This window comes from Diplotaxodon limnothrissa, linkage group LG4 (assembly GCF_057381915.1).
Source record: "Diplotaxodon limnothrissa isolate DT_005_m linkage group LG4, D_limnothrissa_male_GT1.1, whole genome shotgun sequence".
NCBI classification, from domain to species: Eukaryota; Metazoa; Chordata; class Actinopteri; order Cichliformes; family Cichlidae; genus Diplotaxodon; species Diplotaxodon limnothrissa.
In genome coordinates this window covers 14,009,727-14,031,579 of record NC_140599.1, presented here as the reverse complement: position 1 = coordinate 14,031,579, position 21,853 = coordinate 14,009,727, and the positions used below count along the sequence as shown (strand labels likewise).

Genomic DNA, 21,853 nt, shown 5'->3' with positions numbered 1-21,853 from the left:
CGACGTTCAGTTAGTTTAACCTGCAATTAACCCAGCAAGGAGAACAATTCAGTGTTTTACTGTGGAAACTCAACAAATACAAATGCAGTAAAGTAAGGCACCAGTTGGTCCTTTATGGTATGATAGTGTGCGTATGCTGATTGTCAACGTTTAGCGTACCTCTGTGGGTTTTTGTGAATAACACAGCGGTCACAAGCTTCAGCCAACATTTGTTATTTTTGTTTGGTTTTTTTTCATCGTCTTTCTATCTGTTAGGATGCCCAGTGGTGTTTATGTGTGTATGCCATAGTGCACTGCAGGCAAAGGATGCGCTAACATGAGGCTCTGTGACGGGCCTCCCACGCACCGAGCTCTGATCTGGTTTCATCCGGTCGGCGGCTCTGTGACGGCATCACTGTGGAGTTTGAGCAGGCCCTCCTTTTGGCTAGCTGTGCACCAGGAGCAGAGATTTAACAAGATGCTGCGCTAATGAACATATCAGAGAGCGATGGACTGAGGACTGTTTGTGTGGGTATGTGTGACAGAGAGGGAGGAAGAATGCGTGCCCGACATAGCGCTTGTCTCTCAGGTCAACTAAGGGTAGCAATGCTCAAGTCCATACTGGTCTGTTACTCGGAACTACACATCAGTCAAGACCAGTACAAGACGGTTACTTCCCCTTTGCAATAAATGAATCAGTAAATGTACTTTAGAACAGCATATTTCAACATCACATGTGAGCGGGAGGAGTGAGGCCAGGGGTCCAGGGCTGGAGGAGGAGCTGGCCCTTTGGTCGAGGTCTGGGCTGGTGGGCTGCTCTGCTGCTGGTGGTCTGTTCGTCTCCACCCCAGTGTGCAGGGGGCCATCTACTGGGTCTGAGTGAAGGGGGAACATCTCCAGGCGGTGAAAGGACCTGGGAGTTTGAATGGGGAGTGTGAGTGTGTGTACAGCATCCATTTCTATGTCTCTATAATTGGTTGTGTGTGTTGAGTGTTTGTGTACGTGTGCATGAGGGAGGGAATGTATACTTGTGTCTGTGTGGGCCTGTTTGTCTATGTGTCAGGTCAGGTCTTAGACTCCCTCTCTCTTAGAGCATCTCAGACTCCCCCAGGTGAGGGGCCTATTTCCCCCACCACCATCCCTCCCAGTGGCTGGTGTCCCTACCCACTGGTGGTTCTCTATGTCCAGGGCTGTGTGCCTGGGTGCTTACTTGCCCATTCCTGGGCCCCCTGGCTCTGTTGGGCCCCTGCTGGGAAGTTGGGTACCCTTGGGTCTCTAGGCCCAGAGCTCACTTGGGCTTGTCACTGCAGCCACCGGGTGCTTCTGCACTGTGGCTGCCAGGTGACACCCCCCAGGGCTCTTCTCTGCTCTTCTCTAGGTGGGGTTCAAGGTTTTCCCTGCAGTGGTCCTCCTGGGGCTCTCACACCCTGGGGAGCCTCTAGATGTCTGGGGCCTGGATCTCCTTCATGCCGTCTTCAGGTCCTAAGAGGTGGGGCTGTGGCTCCCCACACCCACTATTAGACACTTACATGGAGAAACCTTATAATCACAAGCGCGCTCACACAGGTTTTCACAGACACACTATTTTGGGCTGCTGCTACCTCTGAAATATCTTGTATTATAAGTACTGTGTGCTGTTCAGTAAGATCGTCATTGTTATTCATGCATATGTTGGTTGTTGCCGTGGTTTCTCTGCTGTACTTTTTTTCCTCAACAGGTGTTGACGCAGATTCTGAGTGTTTTTTCTCTCTCTCTTACTCTCTCTCTCTTTCTGTTAACTTTCTCCCCAACTTCACGTTCTTTCTTATTTTTTTCTTTCCATCCCCCATTTTTATCCGTTATGATTGTAATAATCCAAAATAAAAAATCCCATTAAAGTTCTAATAAAAAAAGCTTTTTGACTTCCTGAAACTTATGATGTTATTTTATATCATGTCAATACATAATAAATACAGCAGTGTGTAAACTGTAAAAAGGTGGGTTGTAAAGCAGCTTGCAGATTCACATCAGCTGTAGGTAGACAAAAACAGTTTAAATAGACCACGATGTATTGTATTTAACAAAGGGTATGCAGCTGATGTGCCTGCATTGCAGTGAAACGTGTCTTAGTGGCCTATCAGACTCCAATAAATGTAAAACTCCATCTTAAACCTAAAAGGAAGAAAAATGTCTTTAGTTTGTAGAAAGACTTCAAAGAAACACACATACAGACACATCTCTATCAAAAGAGTTTGTCCAAACCGCAGCAGTGACACTAAAGGCAGTGAAATCAGAACATTAGAGGAACAAACCATGTCACAAATATAAAAAGATACTATTTGTCATAGTATGTCAGCGGCACAAAGCGAGTTTTGTCTTTCTGCTGTCATCTACAGATCACCACCCTGTCAGATTTTACAGTTTCTGTTAATAGACCAGTCCTTACGCAAAGAATGAGGCTAAAGGTAACTGTCGGCCACCCAGACTCATAGTTGTGCTGTCGGTGAAGCTCTTGAAATAGCAAGGAAACTATGTATCTGTTCACCTATATCATGAACTGCAGTCTACAAAGACCTTAAACTCTTGCTGTAATTACCATAAATGCCCCTTTGAAACATAGATCTCTTTCAAGATTCAAAATCCTGTATATTACACCGCTTGAAGTTATACAATATCATATCATGGATTTCCTGCTAGCTGTTTATCTGTTGTTAGTTTTATGCTAAATGCTTCTAATACCTTGGAAGCCCCAGCCTCCTGTGTGTGTGTGTGTGTGTGTGTGTGTGTGTGTGTGTGTGTGTGTGTCTATATCTGTGTAAATTTTTCCTAACTGAGTTGAACATGATGTTTGTGCGACGTTGCATATTATTTCCTAATTTGGTAACTCACATGGTGAGCTTTGCTGCAAGTCTGTGTGTGTGTGCGCGCGTGTGTGTGTGTGTGTGTGAAAGGGAGAATGTGTGTATATCTTCACAAGCGTCTAGTGTTTTTTCTGAATGATTACTATCAGGTGTAGTGGATTATGTGAATGCGTATTTGTCAGTGCTTTTGAGGGTATTGTCGTTAAGAGTCGCAGTCGTGCTTCCTAAGTTATGGCAGAGAGCGGGAGAGAGAGGTGACCGGTGAGAAAGCATAAAGCCATCTGGGCGAGAGAGAAATTCAGCCCAGTGAGATATCAGCAGGGAGGAGATAAAACACAATATGATGTTATTTTTAAAACAGAGCCAAGTTGGGATTTTTGGGGGTGAGTATAAGATGACCCCCACCTTAAGGATACTTCTGCTTTCGCTCAAGTACTTGAAACTAACCCACCGAGACGACTAAAACAGTTTTAACCTTGGGAGAAGGGATGTGGCATTAAAAGCTCAGCGTGGATAGCTTCTAATTTTACACATATTCTTGCCCACTTATATTTGTGTCTGTAGTGGTTTGAATAGTGAGGAGGAAACTATAATTCAGGGTTTAAACTAGGAGAAAGGAAAGATGCACTGAGCAGATGTGTACCCATACAGATGCTACTCAGGCCAAAATCATGGGGGGATTGTGGTCAGCGTATTTGGTAACAAGATATTTTTAGAGCACAATCACTTTTTGCAACACAACACTATTTACTGATACATTGCTCACACAGGGAAGAAATACATAGTGGTATTAAACATATCCAATTCTTCAGGTAAAGATAAATTTGCTCAAGATAAGTGTTGTTAGAGATGTTAGTTTCCATCAGACAAAAGCTCAAGGTATCCGCACCATGTTGAATAATGAATGCTTCAACTCAAAAGAATGAGTCTAAGAATGAAACAGCCTCAGCTCAAATATTCCAACATAAAGTTTAACTCTTGGTGTTGTTCTAGAGTTACGATTGAGGAATGCTGTCAGCTTGTTTGACAACTCAACATCTTGGATGCTTTGATTTAAAATGTAAAACAATATTGTCTCCCAGTTAATGAATCCTGGTAATTATAGTGATCCTCTGACTTTTCTTCTACTACTACTTTCTTCTGCTTCTTCTTCTGCTCTCTAAATCCTCCTCTATGCATTAGTCAGTCCGGATGAATATATATAAACTGCCCACAATACCAGGGTTGTCAACATCTAGGTAGCTTTGGAAATGATGACTCCTTACAAATGAATAGTGACATTACGTGTACGTTAGGTATATGTGTATGTTATTCATATTGTGTGTACATTGTTCTTAGCGCAGTGGCACTTTATGATCACAGGTATCTTTAAATTCACTAAACAATGATGCTAAGGGGGTCTCTAACTGATTACTTTTTCTCATACAATGAATATTTAGGCTACGTAGAAGGTGAATATAGTTATGGTGTTTATGAACAGCCATTCTTCGAGTAAGAAATATATGACCAGATTTACTAAATGGGGTAAAATAGCATGAAATGTGATCATAGGTGTGGCTAGTTTTACAGGTCATTTACAAAGTTACGCTGTTTTCTAAACCCAGGTACAGTCAGTTCATTTCAATATTAAGCGCAAAAATTTAATGCATGCTAAATTTTAAGCGGTAAATTGTGTGTTGATAAATCAGCTTCAGTGCTTGATTTAAATATTCTCCTTCCTTGAGAAAGGAACTTGTAAACATACATACGTGACAGGGTTGGTTGCAAAAATTTGAGTTACCACCAGTTATATAGGTATCTTGTAACTGCGCCCTATTTGGAAATACAGACGATACTTTTTTACACCAAAATAGTTTGCGCTGGTGTTAACATGTTAGTAAATCTGGCCTATAGTCAGATTTTGAATCACTGTGATTGAAGATCACCTAAACGCATGTTGAAATCATACATTTAAAAAAATTCAACAACAGAACTCAGTTATGGTTAATAGTGAAAATAAAAGCATTTCCACACAAACACAATGAGAAGAACCAACCTCAGTGATACTAATAAAAAAAAGCCTTCAATTTGCTATGGAGCATAAGGATTAGACTCAGAAGTGATGGAAAAAAGGTGATGAGTCCATATTTACCCTGTGTACAAGCCTGAGGGAGCACTGTTATGATGTGGTGTAGCTTCGTTTGCACAACGTAATGTGCCAAAATGTGCTGGATAAGAGTTTACAGAGTGATCTCACTCTTCCATCATCAATACAAGATCACGGGGAAAAATGAATGGAACTCTGGTGGAAGTAAATACGCTTATGGAAGTAATGCCACAGTGAATGCATGCTTTTTTTCTATCCACAAATTGTCTTGTACTTAATGTGAACATGCTGAATATTATTGCCTCTGAACGTCAACACGTTGTCAGCGTAATCATGTTAACAAGCTGACGATGGGAATTAGCTCAAATACAGCCTGACAGAGTTGGCTGTAGATGCTTAGTTTTGTTTATTGCCTTGTTGATTGGGTTTTTCCCGGCTCAGAATTATTATTAGTTTTTGTTTTTGTAACGCAATCTGTACTTACGCCAAACCTTTAATGCGTGGAAATCAGGACTGTTGACCTTGGGCAGTTCACTAGGTGTCGGTGTCATCAATTTCACCCCGATGTTTAACCCAGAATCACAGTTTCTCTAAAAATAGGTTACAAGAAATCAAATGTATCCCAAATACCTGTATCCTGTCAGAGGCTAGTTTCGTAAAGGAGATTGGTAGTAGCTGCTCCACCACAGGAACAATAAGGCTTCCAGCACACAATGGACACCACACTTACTTAACATAAACACATTTATTAGACACAATTTTAAATAATAAACCCCTTTTTTTTTGTAGTGTCTTTCCACTCAGTGTCATAAGAAAAATAAAATAAATAAATAAATAAAAACAAATATGTATCCTTTAAGGTCCTTTGGCCAAAAGAAAATCACCTGAGCTCAGGGAAAAATAAAGCGCATCGTTGGGGCCCTTTGAATTGTTCCTACCGCTCTGTTGGAACGGTGTAGCATCCAATAATAGCATCCAGCAAGCAGCAACGACCATCTATTTGCCAGGACGGTTCGGCAGAGTCATCAGATGAGGACTTCCACAAGGCAGTTCATCCAGTAGGATCCAGGGCACCAAAAGGGCAAACAAACCAGCCTACACACAAGTGTGCAGAAGAATTAACTGAAATGTTCATAAGTCTCAGTACCACTGACTCAGTGTCCATGTCACTAACGGCTTATTTAACAGACTTACCATTATAATAATACAGGTTTGTCAAAATAAAAATATAACAGAACATAAATGCTGTTAACAATGCTTATTAATGCTGTTCTCTTAGGCATAACATAATAACACTGTAACTGACCTCGTGTCGGCCGCCATTTCAGGACATTAGCTAGGCTCACTTAACGGCTAGCTTGCTAACAGTCAGCCAATAACACACGTTATACAATATTTAGCCTCTTTCTTAACAACATGACAGCGGTAGATTTGATACCTCGCTGCAGTATAATAAGGCACAAAACATTTCATACGAACATGAGCTGCACGCTAACTCACCAGAGGAGTTCGTGTAATGGCGAATGCTGTCGGACTCAGCTCCGCTTCACGTTTGTAACTGCTACAAGACTTTTTCCTAACAACATATTAAATCATTAGCTTCACATATAAAGGTTTTTAAAACTATTTACAGCGACTCAAATGTCTACTGTACCCGAATTTCCAGCTCGTAGAGGGCACGAGAGCAGCATGCGCCTCATCGGACGAACGGAAGGAAAAACTCTGTAGCTGGACTAGAGAGTGGCTATGCACACGGCACAGTGGTGCGTTCAGTGACCACAAATAATCAGAAATCCCATACTCAAACAATGATCTGGGTTACACTCTCCCCCTCTAAAGTGCATGAGTCTCTGCATGCACACTTGACTTAACAGGTGTGTGAAGGAAAGTGCTCTGAGAGAATACAATTGCGAAACTCTGACAAAAAGGAACTGAGAGCCAAAATTAAAGGCTCACCTAACTCATCATAAGTTAGTTTACGAGGTTGGCGTCTCTCTCTCCCAGAACGCCGCAACTCTACTGTCTCTGGCTCTAAACTCCGCTCAGCAGTGTCGCTGCTTCCTTGATTCATTTCAACAGATTCTGTTTGTTCAGGAATGTCAATAACAACCCAACCTGGACCTTCATCAGATGGAATGGGAGATGTGGTCACCTCATTGCTTTCTGAGTGTAACAAAGGCTCAGGTTCAGAAACATGACTGGGTGTTTCTCGTGCGTGTGACTCGTCTTGTGGCTCTGCACGGGGCAAACTAGAATGCACATCCCCAGTGGACAGCTGAGGTGTGATAACCTGCCTTTCAGTCTGGATAAAAGGACCTCTGGTTATTATTTCTGGAACCACAAAAGCTGGATACACTTCGTCCTCATCACTGTATACCTCATCTTCCTGACCATCAGGGTTATCAGAAGATTGTACTTCTCTTTCGGCTTTGTTCCTTGGTTTCTTCCCTTTAGAGGGCCCATGAGATCTGCTCCCTGCCATTTCTTCCACAGGTAAGAACCCACACGGTAGAAGGAGATCCCTGTGTAAGGTGCGTTTTGGTCCGTCTCCCAACTCGGGTTCCACAACATAGACAGGGCCATCATTGATTCGTTTAACCACAACATGTACTTTCTGTTCCCACCTGTCTGAGATTTTGTGTTTACCTCTGATACTCATGTTCCTAACCAAAACCCTGTCACCTGCACAGAGCTCGGCCACTCTAATCCTCTTGTCAAACCTAACTTTATTCCTTTCTCCGATCTTCTGGGAGTTTTTTGCAGCTAGAGTGTAGCTCTCCTCCAGACGTTGACGAAGGTTGTTCACATACTCTGAATGAGACTTATGGTTGGCATTTTCAGGTTGGATACCTAAGACTAAATCAATGGGTAGTCGGGGTTGTCTGCCAAACATCAGTTCATAAGGAGAGAAACCAGTTGTGTCGTTCCTCGTGCAGTTATACGCATGAACTAAGGGTTTAACAAAGTCCCTCCAGTGAGATTTGTCTTCCTCTTCCAACGTACCCAACATATCAAGAAGCGTCCGGTTAAACCTTTCCACCGGGTTTCCGCGAGGATGATAAGGTGTAGTGCGGATTTTGTCTGCTCCTATCAAAGCACATAGCTCTTTGATTGTGTGAGATTCAAAGTCTCTACCCTGATCACTGAGTAGACGACTGGGAAACCCATAATGAACTATGAAGTTCTCCCACAGAGCTTTTGCAATGGTCCTGGACTTCTGATCTTTAGTTGGCACTGCCACAGCAAACTTTGTAAAATGGTCAGTGATAACTAATATGTTCCGGGTGTCTCTGTTGTCTGGCTCAACTGACAAATAGTCCATACAGACGAGTTCAAGCGGGTAAGTTGCTATAATATTTTCAAGAGGCGCTGCCTTCTGAGGCACTGCTTTCCTCCTGACACAGCGTGGACACTGTCTGCACTTCTCTTCTACAGACTTTGTCATCATTGGCCAATAGAATCTGGAACGGGCAAGATGCAGTGCTCGTTCAAAACCAAGATGACCAACTTCATCATGCACTCCACGCAACGCTTTCCCTCTGAACTGTTCAGGTAGGACTAACTGCCATACAGTGTTGTCTCTATTTGTCCATTTCCTGTACAATACTCCATCTCTCATTTCGAGTCTTCTCCACTCCTTGAGAAGGAGCCTAACATCAGGAACTTCAAGGTTTGTTTCTCTGAAGCTGGGCTTTTGAGCTCTTTCAACGAAGGTAATGACACGTGAGACAACCGGGTCATCCCTCTGAGCTTTATACCAGTCAGAGCTTGTCATAGATGGTAATGTGTCTTCTCCAAATACATCCGCAACTGTTGAGGGATCAACAGCAAGAGACTCTACAGCCAAGGGTTGTTCTAGATTTGAACAGTGCTCGATCTTTGACACCACAAGATGGCGTTGACATAAGGCAGATACCACCTCGTGACTCATCTCGTTGCTCACCTCTAGAAGACGGTTTTTCATGTCATCAACTCTCTCCCTTTCTTTGATGAAATCCTCATCTTCAAAAGGAGGAGCTTGTGGTCGTCGGGACAGCCCATCTGCATCGCGATTGGCATGACCGGCCCTGTACTTAACGGTGAACTGATAAGTAGACAGCGCAGCTAACCAGCGATGACCAGCAGCATCTAACTTTGCAGATGTCAGTACATACGTGAGAGGATTGTTATCCGTCACAATGGTGAAGTTAGCGCCATAAAGGTAGCTGTTAAACTTCTCACAAACTGCCCACTTCAAAGCTAGAAATTCAAGCTTGTGAGTGGGATAGTTTCTCTCACTTTTGGAAAGTCCTCTGCTTGCATAAGCCACAGCTCTCAGCTTCCCGTCCTGCTCTTGGTAGAGCGCTGCACCCAAGCCTTCACGACTGGCATAAGTGTGCAGGACATATGGTAGCTGTGGGTTGGCAAAAGCAAGGACAGGTGCCGATGTCAGTCTCTCAATCAAAGTCTTAAACGCATTTTCACATTCAGGTGTCCACTCCTCTCCAAAAGGTAAGTTAATGTTTGATGGTTGTCTGAAATGTTCTCCAAGATACACTTTACCCCTCTTTTTGGGTGAGTAGTAACCAGCCGTGAGACTATTTAAAGGCTTTGCGATCTTTGAGTATCCATCAATGAATCTCCGGTAATAACCGGCAAAGCCTAGGAAACATTTTAACTCTCTCTTGTTTGTAGGACGAGGCCATGTTTTCAAAGCTGAGATCTTATCAGGATCTGTGTGAACTCCTTGGGCATCAACCACATGGCCAAGGTACTTCACCGAGGGCCTAAAGAAATGACATTTTTCTGGGGACAGCTTCAACCCAAAGTCCCTCAACCGGTTCAGCACCCTCATGAGTCTCACCTCATGTTCCTCCAGGGTGTCTGAAAACACAATCAGATCATCCAAAAACACAAGTACCTCACTCAAGTTCAAACCCCCAACACACTTCTCCATCAGTCGTTGAAACGTACTTGGGGCATTTGTAACGCCCTGAGGCAGGCGATTAAACTCATAAAACCCAAGAGGACAGACAAAAGCAGTTTTAGCTTTATCTTCCTCGGCCATCTCAACCTGATAATAGCCTGATTTGAGGTCCATGACCGAGAACCACTTGGCACCACTAAGGGCCGTGAAGGTCTCCTCAATGTTTGGGAGGGCATAAGTATCCCTAATGGTCCGTGCGTTCAACTTGCGGTAATCAACGCACAACCTGATTGAACCATCCTTTTTACGCACAACTACTATTGGAGATGCGTAGGGGCTCTCTGACTCCCTAATAACCCCTGCATTAAGCAGTTCTTTGAGGTGTTGCTTGACAGCTTCTCTGTCACTTGGGTGGATGGGCCTCGACCGTTCCTTAAACGGCGTGTCATCGTTCAGCCGAATGTGGTGTTTTACCACAGTGGTGTGACCATAAGACAGATCATCAACCGCAAACACTTCTGAAATAGACTTGAGCTTGGTGGTGATGCGCTCTTTCCATTCTTCAGAGATGGGTGACTCATCAAGATTAAACTTAAGCTTCTCTCCATCAAACTTGTCATGAGAAGAAGCATTTGAAACAGGCACCAGGGGTGAAATGTGCTGGGCTACACATACCTGGGCAACTGTACTTCCTGGTTGCAATACAATACTATGCCCACTCAAGTTCTGCAAGACGACTGGAACCTTACTCTTAGCTTTGTAAGGGATGTCTATCAAAGCAGTTTCAAGAAATAAACCACCAGGTAACTTGTCGTGTTCATTTGGTTCAAGGACGAAACTTACGTTAGGAGTGTTCTTTCTCAGCCTAACATCTCCCATTAAACAGCACTTGTGGTTGGCAGGGATGGTGACTGGTACTTTCCCGTGCAACCTCACTGGGTGTATGTGGCAATCATCCATTTGTTTAGCCAAGTGCTGGAGAACCAGTGCTACATCTCTGGAACACAGTCTGTGAAGGAAATCTGGACCGTCACGTTCAGATAACTTATCATGGAGTCTTAACAGTGCATTGGTACCAATCAAAACTGGTATTCTGCTGTTAAAATGGCACTCAGGCACAACAAGAGCCAAAACAACCAACTCTTCCTCTTTGCCTGTAATGTTGTGAGGAAAAGTGATGTGGGTCTCAACATAACCAAGGTAGGGAACGTGCTGTCCACCTGCACCCTCAATCTCAAGCAATGCTTGAATGGGCTGAATGGGGAGATGTGCCAGCTTATCCTTGTGAAATGATTCGGAGATTGTAGTGACTTGTGAACCACTATCCATGATAGAGTTGCATTGCACACCCTCAACCAAAACAGAAGCTGAACAACGAGGACCTATCAGACCGGGTGGCAAGCGGGATTGGGAACTGAAATCTTGAACCGTTGTCTGGGTCTTTATTTTGCTCTGAACACCAATTCTTTGGTCACTTGAGGCGGGACTAATGCTGGTCTCAGCTCCTGGACGTCCCACAGCAGGAGCCGCTACAAGTTTAAAGCAAAAGGCTCAGTAACCTGTTGGGCTTGGAACCTTCCTTGCTTTTCCTTTAACTCAGCATTCTTCTGGCGGACTAGTGCCTGGTTGGGTTCATTTGGGCATCGAGCGGCAATGTGGTTATCTTCACCACATCTAAAGCAGAACCATGCTTTTGGCATAGAGAGAACCTTAACTGGTCTCCTGGCACTGCTATTTCTTGCCGTAAGGAAGTCTTTGCCACTATTATTCTCTTTAGGACATTTTTGGTTCTGAGTGAGCTCTCTGAGTTGTTTAGACAACTCATCTATTTTGCTTTCAAGTTTAACAGTTTCTTCTTGCCTCTGTTTTAACGCTGCACTAAGCTCACTGTCAAAAGGAGAATTCTTGGACCTTTGACTCGGTTTCTCTACCTGCTTTGAAAGCTCATCCATTCTCCTCTCAAGCTTAGATGCTTCGCTCTGCTTTGCAGTCTGTGTTGGAACGGGCTCATCATCATAGGAGGGTACATCAAAAATGGAGTGGGCATGTACAGCTGCTTTTGTAGCACCCAGATGTTTTTTCATCCTGTCTAGCTTTGCAGATCTACGACCTTCCTCGGTCCTCAACATAAGGAGTAGATCTGGGAATGTTGGTGGACTGTTCTTTTTGTTTTCTAGTTGGAGAGCTATAATGAGACTCTGGTCCCAGCAGCCTCTAATAAACTGTCTGAGTAGGTGTTCGCTCAAAGTTTCGACAGAGACTCCCCCTCTAGAAATAGCTCGAGTAAGGAGGCTATGGAGTCTGTTCAAATATGCTGAGGGCTTTTCTCCGCTATTCTGGTTGGAGCTGAGAAAGGTTGCAAATAACTCTTCTCCGTCCTCTACAACACTGAAAGCGGAATCGAGCTGCCTAACATAAGCCCTGGGTGGTGAACTCACACCAAGCAACTTAACAACATCGGCTGCTGGACTTAGCAAACTTTCAAGTATTTTCCTAACCTTTTGCACATCACTAAGAGAGCAATCACTGACAAGAAGGTCCACTTGTGTGTGCCATGTTTCATAGTCTACCTCACCATTGGGCCTAGGAGCACGGCCAGAAAAGGTGCGCAGTCTGGTTTGTGTAGACCACGGGGCTGTTGAGTCATTTCTGATAACGTGCTCAACGACAACTTTTTGAATCTGAGGTGGGTTAAGGAGACTGCGGTCGATATTAACAGGGTTCACCACAGCACTATCAGGTGCATTGTGGGTCTGTGTGTAGTGATTAGGTTCATCATGATCACTAGCTACAATGTCATGGAGGGATGTGTCACCATCCTGAGCTGTGTGTGGCTGTGTGTCAGGAATCTCAGAGTTATGTCGAACTTCTTTGACCTCACTCTGAATAACACTCAAGAAACCTGCTTTACCACTATCTCCAACAGCCTTCAGTTCTTCTAAATATCTACGAGCTAACTCCTTGCCTACCTCTTCCTGAGCAACATCTCGAATGGTTTTGACAGACCAACCGATAGCAGGATCCTTGGGGCTCGGCAAGTCGCCTAAGATCTGGGGGTTGATCTTGGAAATGGCTTGATCGGACAAATATTGTATCAGGACTCTACCCTCTGGCTGGTTTGATTCATCTGGAATTCGAACTATCCGAGAAACTTTACCATTTACTGAAAAAACACTAGCAATGTCATCATCTGTGTAAATCCCTTCAACGCCAGTCACAAAAAGTGAGCACTGGCCATCTACATCAAAACGTCTGCAAAGATCCATGTCCAACACAATAGGGTCAAGGAAAAGAGGTAGGTGTTGTGAGCTGGAAAGTCAAGGTGCTACTTTTCACCAATCTCCTGGCTGGCTCGCCACTTGTAACGCAATCTGTACTTACGCCAAACCTTTAATGCGTGGAAATCAGGACTGTTGACCTTGGGCAGTTCACTAGGTGTCGGTGTCATCAATTTCACCCCGATGTTTAACCCAGAATCACAGTTTCTCTAAAAATAGGTTACAAGAAATCAAATGTATCCCAAATACCTGTATCCTGTCAGAGGCTAGTTTCGTAAAGGAGATTGGTAGTAGCTGCTCCACCACAGGAACAATAAGGCTTCCAGCACACAATGGACACCACACTTACTTAACATAAACACATTTATTAGACACAATTTTAAATAATAAACCCCTTTTTTTTTGTAGTGTCTTTCCACTCAGTGTCATAAGAAAAATAAAATAAATAAATAAATAAAAACAAATATGTATCCTTTAAGGTCCTTTGGCCAAAAGAAAATCACCTGAGCTCAGGGAAAAATAAAGCGCATCGTTGGGGCCCTTTGAATTGTTCCTACCGCTCTGTTGGAACGGTGTAGCATCCAATAATAGCATCCAGCAAGCAGCAACGACCATCTATTTGCCAGGACGGTTCGGCAGAGTCATCAGATGAGGACTTCCACAAGGCAGTTCATCCAGTAGGATCCAGGGCACCAAAAGGGCAAACAAACCAGCCTACACACAAGTGTGCAGAAGAATTAACTGAAATGTTCATAAGTCTCAGTACCACTGACTCAGTGTCCATGTCACTAACGGCTTATTTAACAGACTTACCATTATAATAATACAGGTTTGTCAAAATAAAAATATAACAGAACATAAATGCTGTTAACAATGCTTATTAATGCTGTTCTCTTAGGCATAACATAATAACACTGTAACTGACCTCGTGTCGGCCGCCATTTCAGGACATTAGCTAGGCTCACTTAACGGCTAGCTTGCTAACAGTCAGCCAATAACACACGTTATACAATATTTAGCCTCTTTCTTAACAACATGACAGCGGTAGATTTGATACCTCGCTGCAGTATAATAAGGCACAAAACATTTCATACGAACATGAGCTGCACGCTAACTCACCAGAGGAGTTCGTGTAATGGCGAATGCTGTCGGACTCAGCTCCGCTTCACGTTTGTAACTGCTACAAGACTTTTTCCTAACAACATATTAAATCATTAGCTTCACATATAAAGGTTTTTAAAACTATTTACAGCGACTCAAATGTCTACTGTACCCGAATTTCCAGCTCGTAGAGGGCACGAGAGCAGCATGCGCCTCATCGGACGAACGGAAGGAAAAACTCTGTAGCTGGACTAGAGAGTGGCTATGCACACGGCACAGTGGTGCGTTCAGTGACCACAAATAATCAGAAATCCCATACTCAAACAATGATCTGGGTTACATTTTGTTTTGTTTTTTTTGGGGGGGGGGGAGATTTTTATCCCTGAATAACTGAGACCCTTATTAACAAATTGATAATAATGTTATTACAGTATTACAGTATATAGTAAACCTTTGGGTGAGGTGGCGGGTCTAAACTAGAAAAAAAAACTAGACTTCAATTTAGTTGAGGCTGACAAACTTTTGCAGTGAACTTCATTGCTTTAAATCTCCAATTTGTAAAAAAGTGGCAAAAATTTCAGTAACACATATGAAAGGCCTGGAAATGAGTGAAAATCCCCAAAACAAAAGACAGTTCTTGTGGAAGAAGAAGAAGCTACTTTCAACCACTCTCTTATATACAAGGTATCACCACAGCAGCTCCCCATGTTTCATTTAGCAGATTTTTTTTACCCTTTCTGACGTAAACCCAAAAGGATTTGTGTCTCCTTGTGAGATCAAACCGGGGATCTTTCATTTATTAGGTGTTAGGTGTGCAACCCACTATCTGGAAGGAGACAGCCGTGTGTCTTTTCCAAGGGAAAGTCTGTTACTTAGTTTCTGCAGAAAAATGTTCCAAATATAGAAAGTAATGGGAATGAGGGTTACATAACAAAAACTCTTATCAAACTGCTATAAAAAGTTCACAAAAAATAATTTACATCTCCCAGTGGTCGATTTATTTTGATGGGTGGTTAAATGAGATGGTCACATTCTAATTGGGCCATAATAAAGGTTGTTGGGGTAAACATGGCTAATAGGAGTAGCCTAGAGGAACAAAGATTCACGGTTGAGAGGAGCTTCAATCAGAAAATGAATAAATGAGTGGTGAAAACAAAAGGTGGAATAAAATGGGAAAACGTAACATTGTTGATGAGTGGAAAAATGGCCTTTTCCTCAACTAGTCTGGACGACACACTCTGAGCTAAAAGACAGATATGTGACAAAAAAGCAATTGTCTGGCAATTGCTTTGGAAAAGATGGCGCTTTTGACCATTAGGCCATTGCTAAAGGAGAGCCTAAGTCTATCTCTGGGACACCAGTGGCTTTGAGGCACATGAGCAGTTATAAACATTTAATTATATAAAACATAACAGCTCTTATTAGCTATTATGAAATCCATAATACTACATATCCATTCAGGGTCATGTGAGGGTGCTAATTCCAGCTGACATCAGGAGAGGTGATGTACACTGGAGAGGTTGCCAGTCAATCATAGGGCTTAATACTTTATATACATTATTAGTAGTTCTAATAGTAAAATATGTATAAAGTTTAATTAACCAATAATTTGCCTTTATTTTAGAATGTTTATTACAGTGTTACCAATAGAATAATACAAGGTGGTGAATAAAAAAAGAGAAGTAAAAGAAAAATATTCATAAAACTCAGTGACAGAAGAGGAGGTGAGAGCATAGTGAGATTGAGTGAGAGAAGAGAGGAGGGTTGACAAGGAAACAATGACACAAGGGGAAAGGAAATGAGATGAGATACAAGAGGATGGGTGCAAGAGGAAGGAGGAAGTGTGGAAAAAAGACTTGAGTTTCCCGCAGCAGAGACAGACTGCAGCAGAGCAAAAGAAAGCCAAGAGATGTTTCACTTCGTGGCTTCATCCACACACAGCTACGAGAAGTGCAGGAGTTTTAAAAATAGTTGTTTCTCTTTCTGACTCTGTGTCTCAGCTGTTATGCAACAATACACACTGCAGCTCATAGTTTTTAATTATTTAATTTTGATTTTGCATAAGGTGTGGGAACACCAGGGGGACTGTGTGCATGTGTATTTGCTGTCAGCGAATAAGAACAGCTCTGTGTTCTTTTGCATGTGTGCGAGTGAGCGAGCCCCCCAAAGGCAAAGGCTCCAGATGGCTGTAAAACAATGAACAGTCTTTCTGACCCTCTTGTTACTCTCTCCAATTCAATTAACAGCTGATCAAACCAAGTGGGCGAAAATTGTTCACTTCTAGAGGTTCAATCACCTCAACAACCATGTACACACACACACACACAAACATGGAATGATGTTCTCACAGACAGTCCGAGGCACGCATAAATATGAAAATAATATGAAAGTACCAACAACATGAAACATACTCACTTAAGCAGATGGGACATCGGAGGATAAATCCGGAGAAAGCAAACAACAAACAACGATAGAAAAAGGCCAGGCAGGAATGGAGAGGGACAAGTAGCAGAGGTAGTGCTCCCATTTCAAATCAATTCAGCTTTATTTATATAGTGCCCAGTCACAACAACAGTAGTCTTTACTTTACTTTACTTTAAAATATATGGTAAAGGCCTTAAAATAATACAGAGAAAACCCTCAAAATCAGTGGGAAAAGAAAAACTCCCCTTTAACAGGAAGAAACCAATGGCAGAACCAGGCTCAGGGAGGGGCAGCCATGACAGATAGGGGTGAGGGGAGGAAAGCAGGACAAAAGACGCAAAGTAACCCAACACAAAACAGTGCAAAGAGGTGAGTGAAGAAGAAACAGTCAGTGGATTATGGGAAACCTCCCAGCAGCTTAGACCTACTAAGGGAGGGTTCAGGGTCACCTAATCCAGCCCTAACTGTAAGCTATATCAAAAGCCACATTTTTAATTGTATAAAATTACTGTATGTGAAAATTACACTTTGTAGCACAAATAGGAAACAAGTGAAAGTGACACACCTCCACAGACCATTCCTCTCTTGTCCTTCCTGACTTTCTTTGCTACTGTCACTACCGTTTGCATTAGGATACATTCAGCATATTGTGGCTGCCCAGCTCATCCACCTCCTCCGGGACGCCCATCCCATGGTGCCGTCACAACATGATTTGCTGTATCCCCCTCCATATTCTCAAGGGTGTGGAGGACATACCAGGAGAAGGGAGCAGGTTCACACTGAGCACATGTGACAGACGTGAAGGAGTCTGGAGAAGCCGTGGCAAATGTTATGCTACCTGTAACGTCATCTGTGAAGAGACTAGGGCGCCAGTGTTCTCTGGCGAAAGACGATCAAGCTGCACAGCAATGGTCAGCGACAAAAAGCAAAGCATCTCAGGCCCTCATCCCATGATCATGGAGTCTGTTTCTGACAGTTTGATTAGAAACATGCACGTGGGTAGCCTGCAGAAGTCATTTTATAGGGCTCTGACAGCGCTCTTCCTCCTCCTCCGTGCTCTTGATACTGTGCAGGGAGATGCTGCAAACCTTAGTGTGATGTCACATGTGGATGTGCAGTCATGCAGTCATGAGGGACGAGTAGAGAGCAATGGTCTGTGGCCAACACCTGGAAAAACCATTCCCTTTTGGGAGTTTCCTCATTATTGCCTCTCTAGTGCACCTGTTGTCACTTTCGCTGCAGCAAAGCAGGTGAAATGGATTCATAATGGTTTAGCCCTTAAACTGGAAAGACTGATATCCCTAAAGTTTGACTGAGTGCGTGTTACGCTGTGATGATCGAGTGTTACTTTATTTTTCCCTATTTGAGCACTGTAGAATTTAATCAGGAGGTGTTGCACTGGATTGCATTAGATTTCGCAGGTGTACCTGATGAAGTGGCTGGTATTTCCTCATGTGAGCATTAGGCCTGTGCATTCTGTATGCGAGTGTGTGTGTGTGTGTGTGTGTATTCAAGTGAGAGAAGATGCTGATGAGGTTAATGGAATGATAGCCCTCTTACAAGCCCTCTCATTAGGTGTAATGGGGGCCTCTGTAAATTACTTCTGCCACGCACACATGCATGGACAGTGACACACACACATAGAAAGAGACAGGAAATGGGTATGGCAGAAAGTTGGATGTGGTGACATTTGATTTAAAGGAGGCGAGCATGATGTAAAGTACAGGCAGAAATGGGGAGAAATACTTTGGGAGAGAAAGACTCAAAATTCAGAGAGTATTGGGGAAAGGCTAGAATAAGCCAATATTTGTAGACTCATTTAAGAGTCTCCCGGCTGGCCTTTAAATCTGTCAGTTCCAGCTGAAATACTGTCAGTATAGGTTGTAAAATTGGCTCCCTGCGCAGCAATCTCTGCACACCTACTGGTATAGTATCTTGGCTTATGACTGGCCTTTGAATAAAACAATAAGTTCTGTCCAGTCAGCGTGACTCACCTCAGACATAATGGCCATGATACACTGCATGATTGCACTTTTATTGTAATATTCAGAAATTTACACTGTTTTTCTTTTTGCAGCCAGTTTTAATGAACTTAGTTTAATTTTGTGTTAAGTTCAATGGAGACTTTTATTTCTATATTTTCTGTTTTTTTTTCTATCACAGTTGAGGACTTTCTGAATTGCATCTCAACATAAGAATGTAACATTTAGAACATTATGAATGACATGACATGAGCGGTATAAGAGGTTCAATATAAACCCATGGGCTCTTTTATCAGGTACAGTTATTCAACTGCTGGTTAACGTAAGTCCTTAATGAGCTAGTGCATTCAGGCATGTAGACATGATCAACACAACCTGCCAAATGGGACAGAACAATGATTTAACTGGCTTGAGTGTTTAGGTGAGGGATTCAACACATGGAGCCTTAAAGCAGATGGGCCACAGCAGCAGAAGACCTCATCCAGTGTCACTCCTGTCAACTAAGAACAGGAAACAGAAGCTACAATTCTCACAGGCTCGACAAAATTGGGCAACAGAAGATTGGAAAAACAATGTCGGATCTGATAAGTATTGATTTCTTCCGTGACATTCAGATGGTAGCCTCAGAATTTGGCAGGAACAACATGAGAGCATGGATCTATCGGCTGTGTATCAACCATTCATGCTGTTGGTGGTGGTGTTAAGATGTGGGGGGATCTTTTACTCTGCACTCTTTAGGCTCCTTAGTGGCAGCTGAACTGAAACACCACAGGTTACATGAGTATTGTTGGTGGTCAAGTGCATCCCTTTATAGGACAGTGTCTACAGATGGGAATTGAGAACCGGTTCTTGTAGAAAACCAGTTCCCAGTAGTCCGATTCCTTGGAATTGTTATTTTGCTTATCGATCCCGCTTATCGATTCCTGCACTTGCACTACAATCAGCTTATTTCACATGTCAGAAGAGGAAATTTATGATGCACTCTAGAGCGTGGATATGAACATTTGTTTTTATTGCACAAAAGGACGAGATAAATGACAAAGTGCAAAACTGCAACCAGGACAGGAACAACCACGTTATGCTGCTAACACAACTTCGTTTTTATGTTAGCATCTGCCAAAACAGCATGGTAACACTAAGCTAGCAAAAAACCCCAGAGCAAAGCTGAATGAGTGCCAAACCCAGCAGCCCGAACCTTAACAGCCAGGCCCTCAACAGGTAACAAGCAGATGAGCAGTCTCCCTTTCTACCTGTTCATGTTATGAAAGCAGAATCACTGGAGATCGTTTTTTTGTGCTGGCTTTCATCTTTGCTTTATGCGATCAGCTTTGTATTTTACTAAGAGAAAGGTCTTAGAGATGTGTGTCCTCATTAGGGATCATTGTTGCTGTGTGGGGTTCTGGCCTCAGGTTTAAATTGTTAAATGGTGACTATGAGACAGTGTGTTTCAGCTGTTTTACAGAGTAACATGAAAGTAATGTAAGGAATAGTATAAAAAATAACTTTTTCCCCAGAAGTGATGTAATAAGTGATATTAATAATGGAAAGGAAAATATTTTTAACAGAAGCAGTCTGTTGAGTAGCCTACTAATGTAGCAGTTAGATTAGCATCACTGTTTAATGTTAGCTTTAGCAAACATTTCAGCTTGTGGAACAAAGCTGTCCCAAACAAAATGGTAACATGCATTTCACAATAATGTAAGACGGATAATATATCGGATGGTGTTAATATAAATTGAAACTTGAATTCTTCAAGTAGATCTGGATGCCGGTCTTTTAGCTGCTCTGCTAAATTGGAAGTATTTCCTCTTCCCAGTCCAAAAAACAGACTAACATCATTTGCATATTGCCTTTTGGGACTCAATTATCATTCCTTGGTCACCTCCTCCATGACTGCAAAGTATTTCCATAGCCAACTCCGCTTTTCTTACCAATGAGTCGGAGCAGAGCTGTTGCAGCAGTTCCGTCGCAACTGTAGTTCTGTCAGGCTTGCCGAGCTTTCTCCTTCGTCTTCTTCAGCATACAATAATACGCTAGAATGTAGCCATCTGAGGATTCTTCAGGTCCCGTTTCAGTGCATAAACTGCCTATGTCACATTACAGTGGGATCACAGACTAAGAAAGGTAGGAAAAAGCTAAACGATAGAGATGTGGGGATAAGATAGCAGAGAAGGTTTAAGGAAATAAAAGGAAGACGAGTTCAGAAGAGGACCGAAATGAAGCAGTCTAGCAAAGCAAGAAGCAGTACAGTCATAAATACAGAAGAGGGAGCAAAGTCAGGTTAATTACATTAGGAATGAGATGAGGTTGGGAGAGACATTGGAGAATAAGCGTGAGAGGGAGAAGTAATGTGTTTTGAAGGCTGAACGAGTGCCGTCATGAGAGAGCATCAATCTTTCCCTCTGCAAGACATGCAATCATTAATTTAGCGTGGAAGCAGCAGGTCATATCTGGTTTGTTTAGTGCACGCAACTCAAAGAGGAGAACATGCTGCCTCTTACACTACACCTGCCTCCCATGTCTTTAACCTCTTAAATTGTATTCATGTATATAATACTACCAGCATTGACAAAGATGCCAAGTGTGTTTCATTCTAACTTTTAAAGCAGTCAGCACAACAATCATCTTTGGCACCGTAAAACACGTCGTGTCCTTTATTCACTCTGCACAGAGAGAGTAAGAGAGGACAGAAAGTGAAAAAGCAATTCACTTTATAAGTGCCTTTGACAGGGAAGATAAATGTGACATTAAAACTCTTTGTATCGCTTCAGCTCTAAACAACCAGCTCTGTGCATATATGTGTGTTTCTACCTATGAGCGCGTGAGCCAGAGGGACTATGAGACTATGGGAAAATGACTGCCTTAATCATGTTCAGCATAATGTTTTCAGTTTTTATGCAACTCTGCAATGAATGCCACTTCTGCTGGGGGGAAGATCTGAGCATGATCGGGTCTTATCTGTGTTCTGGTTTAGCGTAAAGATGTACACACAGTGATGTGATGGGAGCTGATTTATCTCCAAGCCCGAGACAGGTTTGACCTTTAACTTCACTAGGGGGGAAGAAAACGAGGGAGCAAAAAGCATGGCGAGAGAAAAAGGGGAGAAGAAAGGAGGTCGGAGGGGTGGCAGAGGAGCTGGGGGGGAGGAGTGAAACTGCTTATTGTCAGTTCTTTGTGATTGCCTTTTATATTAAACACCCGTGTTGACGCTTATCTTCACAAATACACAATCACTTTTATAAAATGTCACATTATTG

General features: G+C 42.8%; 1 protein-coding gene and 2 long non-coding RNA genes across 3 annotated transcripts in view; 1 reads left to right on the top strand and 2 right to left on the bottom strand.

Annotated features, from left to right (window-relative positions):
- cacna1ha (calcium channel, voltage-dependent, T type, alpha 1H subunit a) overlaps positions 1-21,853 on the top strand; it is a 140,285-nt gene that overhangs the window by 19,002 nt on the left and 99,430 nt on the right. The gene's annotated exons all lie outside the window — the stretch shown is intronic.
- LOC146633439 (uncharacterized) lies at positions 5,750-6,638 on the bottom strand. Its single transcript, XR_014906137.1, has 3 exons — positions 6,560-6,638; positions 6,406-6,481; positions 5,750-6,000 (listed from the first exon to the last, which is right to left on the bottom strand). It is a non-coding gene; the product is annotated as an uncharacterized LOC146633439 (long non-coding RNA).
- Positions 13,553-14,441, bottom strand: LOC146633438 (uncharacterized). Its single transcript, XR_014906138.1, has 3 exons — positions 14,363-14,441; positions 14,209-14,284; positions 13,553-13,803 (listed from the first exon to the last, which is right to left on the bottom strand). It is a non-coding gene; the product is annotated as an uncharacterized LOC146633438 (long non-coding RNA).